Source organism: Tachypleus tridentatus, chromosome 7 (assembly GCF_004210375.1).
Source record: "Tachypleus tridentatus isolate NWPU-2018 chromosome 7, ASM421037v1, whole genome shotgun sequence".
Lineage (NCBI taxonomy): Eukaryota > Metazoa > Arthropoda > Merostomata > Xiphosura > Limulidae > Tachypleus > Tachypleus tridentatus.
The window spans coordinates 148,903,210-148,916,277 of NC_134831.1; positions in this window are offsets into that span (position 1 = coordinate 148,903,210).

Sequence of the window (13,068 nt, forward strand, 5' to 3'; positions counted from 1 at the left end):
TCATTTCCTTTCTTAATAAAATGAATTATCAAGTTATTTCAAACCAAGACTGGCTGAGCAGCAACATCAGAATAAATTGAAAGTTTATCCATCTCCTCTTCTTCATCAGTTTCACAGCTTTTAGAAGATAAATTGTCATCTCCCAATCCTTGCTCTCTCTCTCGTTTGAATTCTCTTGTGAAGATGCTTCGTTTATTTGCCCTTTGTAAATTTCGTATTGCCAATAAAAACCACACACCATATAATGGAAATTAACATTAAGCTGTTTTAATAGTTTGAATATTTTCATTTTCCTTACTTTGGCGAATTTTTCATTTGGGTTGAAAACTTGTACTAGTATTTCAACTCTCCCGATGGCACCCCCCTCTTGGCTATCACCGGGAGCGGACCAATTTCCTCGCGTCCCCTTAGTATGCCACAGTACCATGTGATATTTTATGTTTATTTCCCTAGATTATTCCCGTAATGTTCTACCTTCTTCTGTTTGTTTGTTTTAATTTCGCACAAAGCTAGTCGAAGTCCATCTGCACTAGCCATTCCTAATTTTGCAGTGTAAAACTAGAGGGAAGGCAACTAGTCATCACCACCCACCGCCAACTCTTGGGCTACTCTTTTACCAACGAATAGTGGGATTGACCGTCACCATATAACGGCTGAAAGGACGAGCATGTTTGGCGCGACGGGGATGCGAACCCGCGACCCTCGGATTACGAGTCGCACGCCTTAACACGCATGGCCATGCCAGGCCCTAGCTTCTTCTAATTTATTGCCTTTGTCGGTGTTTGGTCGTTGAGTGCGATTTGAGAAAGTGAGATTCAATTCAGATCTTTTCCTCCCTCCTTTATTATTATTTATTAACTGTGGAATGCTACAATGTTATCCAAGAAATCAGGGATTGAACACTAATGTTGAACTATGTGGAAACACTGATTTTTATTTCCTTCTTTACGATCATGCTTCTTTGAGTTGCTCGGAAAAACGTAGATGTTTAATTTTGGACCGTTGTTTTATTCGCCATTGTGAGCTGGAAGTACAGCTACTGGTGGTGTGTTAAAATACCAATTCGATGAACAATACAGTCCTTAAATTTTTGTGGCACTTTTGTGTGAAATTAGCACTAAATGGCCCGATTCTTCAATTAGGTGACCCTCCTGCTCCTGAAGTTGAAGGCACCATGATAGAGGAAAGTGTCGCAGTTATATAGTCTCTAGTAAAAATTATCATCTTAAAACAGTTAAAACTCATCTTTTCTTTTCAATAATTAACTGTTTTAAAATTTTACAACACGCCTTATCTTTACCATGCAGTGACTTGTGCATTACTAAAATTAACTACCTTGTTAAGTAGAAAATTTTAAAGATGTCGCATATAATTTTAAAAATAATTTCAGTTAAGAATAACTATAAAAAATAGTTTGCCATATGCTAGCAACTTAATTAAAAACTACCTTTAATCTAGAGATAATAAAAATATTTCAATATTTCGCTATTGTTTCTCATTAGGGCTGGTAGTGCAGAAACCTGTCATACCAGTTAATTCTTCTCCTTAATCCTTATTACAAATGCCTCTTGATTGTATTCACTTTTTTAATTTTTTACCTCAAGATAGCGAGTGCTGAATTTCACTCTAAGTTAGGAGTCTTCTTTTCTTTTTTCTTTTATAGTCACTTTATTATTTTTTTTTTTGGAGGACGGGGTTTGCGTTTTTTTAACTTATCATAATAGGAATGTGCTTGATACAGCTTCAACTGTACGCATTACAAAAACCAATTGTATATATTTATTTCTAAACGGCGTATTCTCCTCCTCTCTCTTAGTCGTGGCCCGGCTTAGCTAGGTGGTTAAGGCGCTCTACTCGTAACATGAGGGTCGCGGGTTAGAATCCTCGTTACATTAAGCATGTTCGCTCTTTCAGCTGTGGGGGCTTCATAATGTGACTGTCAGTCCCGCTATTTGTTGGTAAAAGAGTTGACGGTGAGTGGTGATGACTAGCAGCCTCCCCTCTATTCCTACACTGCTAAATTAGAGATGGCTAGCTTTGCGCAAAACTCAAACCAAACTAATTTAGTGTCGGTATTTAGTCGTTGAAGACCTAAGAGGGTCAGGTGTATTTGAATTCCTAACTCTCTCTCATTTTGGTTTCAATTTCGGGCAAAGCTACACGAGACCTATATGCACTATCCGTCTCTAATTTATCACTAGACTATAGGGAAAGCAGCTGGTCATCAACACTCACCGCCAGTCCTGGAGATAGTCTTTTAACAACGAATAATGGAACTGACCGTTACATGTACTAAATTTTCAGAGACGTTTTTTTATGGTGTAGTTTCAAATATTTTTAAAAATTAAATTAAAGCTTTGTTTATGGATAAATGTTTAAATGGTTATATAGAATGAAATATATAATGATGTATTATTTTAAAAGACTGTAACTGTTCTTTTTAATTTAAAAATGTGATTAAATGTAACGTAGAATTACATACGGAATTGAAACTTTCTATTATTGTTATGGCCCGACATGGCCAGGTGGGTTAAGGCGTTCGACTCGTAATCTGAGGGTCACGGGCTCGAATTCCGGTCGCACCAAACATGCTCGCCATTTCACTCGTGGTAGCGTTGTAATGTAACACTCAATCCCACTATTTGTTGGTAAAAGAGTAGCCCACGAGATGGCGGTGGGTGGTGATGACTAGCTGCCTTCCCTCTGGTCTTACACTGCTAAATTAGGGACGTCTAGCACAGATAGCCCTCGAGTAGCTTTGTGCTAAGTTCAAAACAAACAAACTACAGCATCTTCAGCATTGTGTTTAACTGCAACCAAAACTTTTACTTTGTTATATGATTCGTTTAAGAAACTTAGGGATGTTGCACAAATTCTTATTCTTGCAAACATTATTACATTTGCAGTATGTATTTCGTGTTTTAAGCTTAATCATTACAATTTTCTATAAATTTCTGGGCTTATATTGTAACTTCCACTATAACAATTAATGCATAACTTAGATATCGATTAATAAAAATATGTTTAGCGTCCGATGTTTTCGAAAAAAAAAAGATGTAGGAGGCCCTGTTTTTTGTTTTGTTTTTTTAAATAAATGACTTCTTGTAAAGCAGTGGTTCCCAACCTTTTTAATGCTCCGCACCCCTAAAAAAATTTAATATGTTCTCGCACCCCTCACAATAATTATTTATTTAAGAATAAAGGTGAAGGAGGTCAAAATAAAGGTTATCTCGCACCCCTGGTTGGGAACCACTGTTGTAAAGAAAGCTAACGCGCACTCCTTTTTTCATCATTTGCTTGAAGTTAAGCATAGAGTTTGAATTATGTTGCATACTCTGTGTGAGATAGTATTGACGATTTTGGCAATTGTTTTCAGAATAAACATTAATATTTTGGTTGTGTCCTTGGGAAAATTAATTAAATATTTATTTGATTGCATTAGTATACACAGACTACACGTTTAGTACTGATGTTATACATTTCTCTTTGTATTATCTCATAAGCATTACACTGCACATTATTAAACACTCACATTGAATAACTATTAATAGAAAATACTCCCCTCTCTTTTTAATATAAGTATGAAATAATCCTTTATTCAGAAAAGTAAACAAATTATCATACTTGTTTGCTAAATTTCAATGATAACAGTTGAAATTTTCACAGTTTCTTGGATATAGTCTTAATTAAAAAGGATTATTCCTAAAATACTTAAAAGTAAGACATAAATCCCTTCTAGAATGGAATAGATAGCCTCTTTTCTTTGTACCATAAAATGCCAAACCAACCAACCAACACTTCCGAAATAATTTTGGCAAATCACGTGAAACCATGTTTGCAAAAGTCGGACATTTATAAACACAAAACTTCAACAAAATAAAACTATGTTAAAACATGAAAAACTTTTAATCAAAGTGTCATATTTCATTATTAAAAACATTTTGTTTATCTCAATGAAAATCTTTTTTTCATCTTGCACTTATTCTGTATCTTTAAGCCCCCAAATGGCACAGTGGTATGGACTCAGACTGCTAGAAACTGGGTTTCAGTACCTGTGATGGGCAGAATAGAGATAGCCCATTGCTAGTTTATGCATAAATCTAAACATTCGCTCTATATCTCTTAAGTTGGAAAAATTGCTTACTGCATATGATTTTATCACTAATTCATGTATATATGTCAAGAACTCATTTATTCATATATATTTGTGGAATTTGTGTGTATATTCTCTGACATGAATATTTCTTGAGCACAAATAAAAAACAAAGAATGCCATGGTTTGAATTACTTGAAGTTAATTTCACAACTAAAATATTAAATGCATTGCTTTACACTAAAGTAGAAACAAATGTGAGCAACATACTAATTAATACAACATTAATGCTTTTTTCACTAAATCATTAAAGAATTAAGGCTGAATATATGCAAGTGAGTATTTCATGAAATAAAATGGAGACATGAGGGGGCAAATTAAGAGGCAAAAAAAAATTTGCATACAGTCTTGAATGACCAAATATTCCCTTGTTTTGTATGCAATATATTATTTGATTAGTATTATATATATTTTTGAAACTCAATGAATATCAGTAGCAGATCTAAGCTTTTATGAAAGAAAGGTGCCAAATGTTATAGAAGAGGTGAAGGTTTGTAGGCAAGGATAATGGGAAGATACCCGACTCGATCAGGGGCCAATAGCTTTTTAGTATAAAAACCATAACAGAAACCATATTTTGTTTCACATATTCTGTATACATACAAATAAAATAATTGTACAGTTTTTCTGTTTGATTTGTCAAGAATACGATGAAAAACACTACATCACAATTTTTGTTTTACCATAACTAAAAATGAAGTTTCTAAACTAATTATACTTTAAAATAAATGCATGATGTAAGTATTAAAAGTTATACATATAGGGTGGGCAAAAAAGTCTGGGCACCCCATCCTCAAATAAGAATAGTGTTCAAGAAATAAATAATTTATTACATATTGACACAGATGAACAAAAGGTTCAATTAACAATTCTAAATGTCTGTCTTGCCTTCATTTTCATTACTTAGGATGATGCATCTCCATGTTTGATGTGAAATGTTTTTTAGCATATTAAGGTGACCTTAGGAAAACTTCTTAGAATAGTGTGTTTGAAAGCATCAGTTATTTCATACCATTCCTTTTCCACAATTTGTGTAATAAAGCCCCACAGTGAATTATCACACTTAATGGAGGGGTGCCTATACAGTGAAGCATATGTCACACCATCCATAGAGCAGTCATAAAAGAACTATGTATTATGTTAAAAACTTCTAATACTGTTTAATTTCAAATATAACATTATTGTAAATTATTTACATAAGTAACAATTCATTAAAAAGGAAAAAGATTCATATATACGTTTTTTCTGAAGAGGTAGTTACCTCTTAGTAAAAGTTTGTTAAAAGGAAAAATTCTTTCAAGGCTAGTTTGGAATAAAATAACAGGTCGTGATGTATTGTCATCTATTAGTACAACTTCATGTTAACAATTATTGATTCCTATGAAGAATAAGCTAGTTTTTTTTTTCACATTTGTTGGTTGAGCATACTTGCAGAAAAATCTTCATTGCAGGAAGTTGTTTAATTATACTGATATGATAGCACTTAATAAATTACTGTGTAATCATTTTAATATGGTAGTTCTTGATTAGTAACTATGCATTGGCTAAAAATTTTATAAACCTCCAGGCTGACAACAAGCCAATCAAAATAAGAAACATATATTTCACCAGCCAACTACTTTTTCTTTTCTCATTTTGTACTATATTTATGTTATAACAGTGAATGCAATTATGAACTTTTTAGCTGACTAAGAACGTGAATATTATCATCTAAGATATTTTGATAAGAAATAGCTGTATAAATTTGGAGGCTTAATTATGCTTTAATGTTCTAATATACACAAACAAACTATACAATGCTATAATACTAGTTCTATTGTGGAAATGTGCACTTATAAATATATGCATAGCTCTGAGACATCTAGCGGACTTTTGGTCCATAAAGGATGCTCTGACCTTTAAACAAACATAAATATAACCCCTAAATTTTCTCTGAACACTTAAATATTTATCAGTTCTTTTTAAATTCTATAAAGTTGCAGCCTTTTCCACTTTACATTGCAATTTGTTCCACAGATTTATCATTCTATTGGAGAACAAAAAAATCCTCAACTGGTGATTTGCCTGATCTTTCTAGCTCTTATAATTACAATATCTTGTCCTATTGTCCTCCAAAATTGGTACAAAATATTAATACATCAGTCTTACCAATTTCCTTAATTTTGGATAGTTCAAACAGATTACCCATGACCCTTCTATTTTTAATAGATCTTAATCCATCCTCATATACAATCCATATATGCATTCATTATAGTAAGACCTTTGAACCTTCCATAATAATATAGTATCTTCCTTAAGATAAAGAAACAAAGTTTGCTCACATTATTTCACACAACACAACACTATCAGTAATTCCAATTTAGTTTTAATTTCAAACAAGCTTGACAAATTTTTAATATTTAATTTTTGAGTTAACATGTTATTACAAACAATTTGTAAACTGTATATATATATAAAAGATAAAATACAGAACTATAAGAATAGAGATTGGTTACAACTTAAAACAAGAGTTAGCTTCAATTGTCTGTAATGTAAATAATCATGCCAAGTCTACAGAGCAAAATCAAAACTTTTGATTAAAATAAGTATTTTAAGTGAGTATGAATGTTAACTTAATTTGTTTTAGAACAAATTCATTCTGATATCTGCTGTGTTCACTGGGGGAAATTGAACCCAAATTTTAGCATCGAGGTCACCATGGCCAGATAGCTAGGGCCCTTGACTCACAATCTGAGAGTTGCAAGTTTAAATCCCTGTGACACCAAACATGCTCACTCTTTCAGCCATAGGGGTGTTATAAGGTAATGGTCATTCCACTATTTGTTAGCTATGGGTGATGATGACTAGCTGTCTTTCCCCTATTCTTATGCTCTTAAATTAGGGATGGCTAATGCAGATAGCCCTCATCTAGTTTTGCACAAAATTCAAAAACAAATAAATATTTTAGCATTGCAAGTATGTAGACACACTATTGTTCTACTATGGAACTATTAAGTAAGAAACATTGTGAAAGTAAGTTGAAAAGCATTGAAAGAAAATCACTAGGTTAATCTTTTAGGGTTAATGTGACCAATAAAATGTGAAGGCTTGTCTTTATTATTATCCTGTTACAAATATCAGAACTAGTAATCCAATCACAGCCATTACAAGAGGAAGAGCAAGTAATCTTTCTACTAGTAGTAGTATTTTGCATAATGTATAATATTATGTTTACTGACTTATAGATTATAAAATACTGAAACAAAATTATCCAACATGAAACGTTTTTCACTTAATTCTCATTAAGTAATATTAAATCAAAGCTGAGGAAGATAAAAACAGGACTCATAGCTAAAATTTATAGAAATTTGACACACTATATTATATTAATTTTGTAATTTTGTTCCTGGTCATTTAGTACATGTAACACAAGAGTATTATACTTTATTTGAAATATTATTACAATCTACTCTGTCAGGAGACTTTTTTATTCTTTTAGTGCAGATATTTCATATTTTTTGGAGGTATTTAAAGCTTTGTTATTTTGAAAGAATACAGTTTGCTTATTTTGGAAATCATTTGAAGTATGACTTTGAAATTTGTCTGGTATGCTTCTCATAATAGTACCTTTCTATAATAATCTGTTGGCTTCTTGGTTGGACAATAATATTAAGGTGTCTTGCTTAATCCCATAACATGATGAAGTACTGGTGTAGCTGATATGTTCTATGAAGTCTCTGTAATCACTGGAATAACAGTAGTGTTAACAGACATACACAAGAAAGGTTCTCCCATTGTATATTGCACAATTAATGGTGTTTAATGTTAGAAATTTTTATCAGGTGAAAAGAGAGATGTATTTAATGTGAACCTTGCATTTTCTTATTAATTCTACTATGTATTATGCTGATGTCACTGGTGTTTTATACTTGTTTCATTTTGTCAGTATCATTTTGTGTTTCCTAGTTCACTCTGGTCATGCCCTTTTACATATATTTGATTTTTTTATTACAATCTTTCTGTACTTCACCAGTATCTTGTACACTTTTTTACTTGTTGATGTCATTCTGTTCTTGAATTTTCACCTCATTCATGTTATTTAATAATTCTTCAGATTTGTTGTTACAGTTCTTCTGTATATTTTTATGATATCCTTAGTCTTACCATCAATTAATATAATTTTCATTATATTAATATAATTACTCAATAAACTCTTATGCTAAAATTTGGGGTTTGATTCTCTGCAGTGTACACAACAAATAGCCCAATGTAACTTTGCTCTGAAACAAACCAAACCAAAGTAATCTTTTCTATTAATTTCAGACTTTTATGCCATTTTAAATCTTGCTTCAAACACATGTTATCATAATGGAACTGAGCCTTGAATCTTTTATTTTTACAAAAAATAACGCAAACTCCAGTCAGTTTTATGATAACATAGGCATTTTATTTTTTGTACTGCAATTTCTTCAGTTAGATTAACTAACACTTATTGATATGCCCAAGTTTATAAGAAACATTAAATGATACTTTTGGTATCCCTAGCATTCTTTTAAATCGTAAATAAAATATTGAAGAATTGAACTGATGAGCTGGCTGGCAGTAATAGACAAACTGACTATAACAATCTTCTAACTCAATGATCAGTCCCCTTCTGTTGTTCCTGTACTCTCATATTATACCATTTAAACTATTTCATAAACTTTCAAAAATTTAGTCATTAAACCAAATTCATTAAAGGTTGTCAAAAACATATTTGGCAAAATAACAGTGCAAAATGAATTATTTGCAACACTATGAATGCACTTACAGAAAGGGTTATAGTCATTTGGCATGCAGCTTGATGTAAGTAATAATATGTAAAAATTGAAATGGAAGGTAAGGATAGGTAATCAGTAAATCCATTGGTAGCTTTATCCTTTATGATTTACTGGAGGCATGCTGGTTAGGAAATCCATGCCCTTCTGCAGGTTCAGGTTCTGCTAATGCATGCTTCTTTAGAGTTACCCAGTTGACCATTTTCTCATTGATGTACTTCCAAAGATGATCACAGTAAATTATCTTTGACTTAGATCTCCTCTCCTCCAAACACTTGCATAATTTTGGAATTTGCTTCTCTTATGAAAAAATGGCCATAACATGAAATCTAACTGAAGCCCAGTTAGATTAACATTACATCAGAATTAAATTTTGTTTTGTTACATGCTGGTTTAAGCTTTTCTTGGGTAAAGTGATGTATGGCAACTTTATTCTTTATGTTCAGGATAACTCTGCTAATCAACAGATTATCATGACAAGTAGAATATTTGAATCCACTATGATCAAGTCACTAGGTAAAAAATTATTACTGTTAGATACTTGTCTAAGTGTTTCACATTTGGTGGTGCCATGACCACTTTCTCTGTTTTTACTGGAAGTTTAATTTCTAGTGTTGCAATTCACTTATAGTATATAAAGATCTTCTGGTCATAGGCTGTGAAGCTTTTTTAAGCTAACCTGGTCTCACATTCACATCTTTGCATGAAGTTCTCAAAATGTACACACCTTAAAGTCTAGAGAAGGTTCCTTCAATAGGAGTAATGTTTGATTGCCCTTTATTAAACTTTATATTCACTTTTGTTCACATATACCCCTCTTCGTTCTTCATTTCTGGGGGCAGTTTTTCATTTTTCATTAGCAAATTGGGAAAAGCAGTGTGCCTGTAAAACTAATATCAATCAGCATATTGCAAGGTTTTCCTTCAGTATTGACTTTCCAGTGACTTGTGGACAATTTTATGCTTTTTTGATGTCTCATTAACTATGTGTTGTTTTTATCTGGTTGGGCTCAAAGGATCTTTCTAGGGTACTGTTTCCTTGACTTAATAATTGCTGTTGATTCTTTACAGTTTTTGATGTAATGGTCATACCTCTTACAGTTATTATCTGAGATAAGTTACTATTCCTTATAGACTTTAATATACAGTACTTGGCAATATGTCTTATAAAGTTAGACTTGAAACACTTATTTTCTCAATTCTGTGTAACTAACTGTCTGATTAATTCTTGTAGTTATTCTAAACTTATTGGAGCTGGTGTTTCAATACTGAAGGATTTAATATTCCTATAACTTCTAAATGATGCATTAACAGTATTTCTGCAACTTTGAAGGATTCAAGTTATAACTCCAACATCTGATATTTCTTTAATATATCTATTTTGCTTCAACCTGATCATCATTGTCTCATCAGTTGTGACATCTGTAAGTTTGTCAAGAATCAACAAACCAATAATTTCACAAGAAATGTCTGGGTAAGACATTTGGCCAAATTGTTACGAATGTTCTGCAAATTTGGCAAAAGTCTTTCCTTTCTACCCTGTTGGGCCTGGCATGGCCAAGCGTGTAAGGCGTGAGACTCGTAATCCAAGGGTCGTGGGTTCGCGCCCTCGTCGAGCTAAACATGCTCGCCCTCCCAGCCGTGGGGGCGTATAATGTGATGGTCAATCCCACTATTCGTTGGTAAAAGAGTAGCCCAAGAGTTGGCAGTGGGTGGTGATGACTAGCTGCCTTCCCTCTAGTCTTACACTGCTAAATTAGGGACGGCTAGCACAGATAGCCTTCAAGTAGCTTTGTGCGAAATTCCAAAAACAAACAATTCTACCCTGTTTTGGAATTTTGCATTGATACACTTTTTTCTGGTATAACACTTCAAACATGTTTGGTTTAGATTGCTACCACTGCATGATAGTTGTTATGACTTTCAGTTGAAAACTTATATAATGTTGTCAAAGCTGTTTTATTTATATGGATAAAAAGATTAATGGTTTTGTTTATTTCTACACCCATTAAAACTGAGCTCAGAATGATCCACATCATAATTTTTTGGTTTCTTTATTGGCCAGCCTGGCACGGTCAGATGGTTAGGGTGCTTGATTCACAATTTGTGAGGAGTAGGTTTGAATCATCATTCCACCAAATATGCTGTACCTTTCAGACATGGGACATTATAATTGATGGTCAATCCAACTATTCTTTGGTAAAAGAGTAGTCCAAAAGTTGACAGTAAGTGCCATTGACTAGTTATCTTTTCTCTAATCTACCATTTAAAAATTAGGAATAGCTAGTGCAGATAGCTCTAGAGAGGCTTTGCACAACATTCAATACAAACCAACAAACTACTCTATTGGCCCAAAATTGAGCTTTAAACAGGATTTGGTATTGTTATGGCTGAAATAATACAGGAAGGCCTTTAAGTATCAAGACAGCGGTATTATTAATAGGTGTAGACCAAATTAATTATCTTATTTAATATTTTCATAGCATATAACATTCCTAATTGAAATACCTGACCCACCATAGAAACAGGTGTGGCTGTTTACATTTATATTTTTATTAGATTTTTATGTATGGGCTTGATTCTTTTCAGTAAATGCCTGTGACTTGTTTGCAATAAGTTTCAACAATAAACAAACAGCACACAGCCCACTTGTTGAAAACTACTATATTAAAATAAGTCAAATGTATATACTAATGTTCTTTAAACATTTTGTTATCACAGTTGTATCCAGAGCTTTAAATAAGGGTCTCTTTTTGTTAAATCTACACATGCTGTTTCAGGTATTATAAAACAAAAATTTATAAGATAAGAATTCTTCATACTCTGTTAGTACAATACAGTCTCCAATACTTTCACTTTAAAAATCACACCTATAATTATTGGTTACCACAAGTGTATCCAGAGCTTTGAATAATTCGTCAAACTTCACACAGACTAGTTTAGAACACAACTGACAAATTGTTCTTCTCTAATCTGCTCTTACAATTTATTCTGTGATAATTTCACCATAAAAACAGCCACTGCACGCTCTTTATGGCTAAACGCAACCATGCAGTCTAGATATATCTTTTAAACTAAATTTGTAACAGTATTCATACCCCAACAGATATCTAGAATGTTCTACACACTACTAGATATTATGATGTAATAATACTACATTAAAACAATGAAAAATATTTTAGTAACATGATGCAATGATATAACACTTACCAATTCATAACTTGAGCTACACAATGTATGATTCGTAAACAGTTATATAAACAAACTTGTGACAAATTGTCACTTCTAAAAATTACTAAATTTAATACTTGTATATATAAACTATCTAAATCATAACTCTCTCTTTATCCTCAAACAAAAATAGTTGTGTATGTATAATAATAATAATAATAGGGTTTGTTTGTGGGACTTTGCGTGACCACCAGAAAAAAATAACCTAGAAATCTAAAATTTTGCACCCATACTAAATAGACCCTGAGGGTGTGCATCTGGATATTATTGCTTATTCATGCGCATCTTTTTTTGTGAAGTAAACAACAGAAAAGAATATGTGACCACTATATAACTCTAAAGAAACTAGAAACCTGAAATTGAACATCCATACTAAGTGGACCTTGAGAATGTGCATCTGGGTGTTATTATTATTTATCTTATCCACATATGAGTATACATACACATTTTTCTAATAAGGCAAAGTAACAAAAAAACAAAGAAAGGAAGTGGTTTCTTATATTACAAGTTGAGATCACAGACAGACAGTTATGCCTGGGTGTACATGTGCACGTGCATGTCTGTGTATGTGTGAGTGCCATAGCTCTGAAAGAAAAGAATCTAGAAACCTGAAACTTTGTATCCATATTAAGTAGACCCAGAGAGTTTGCACCTGAGTATTATTACTTATGTACTTTCGTGCATGCATGTGTGGGCATCTCTTTAATGATTCAAGGTGGTACAAAATATTTACCATTTTTTTGTACTTAAGTGTCCTCCTCTCACAGTTGGTTCATGAGCTAACTTTATCCCAACTGAGTCTGGTATTCTGTTGGTACAATGATATATTTATCTTCCCCGGTAGAACTGGTACAGAACTCTCTTCAAGTCCTCTATTCTGTAAGTCCCT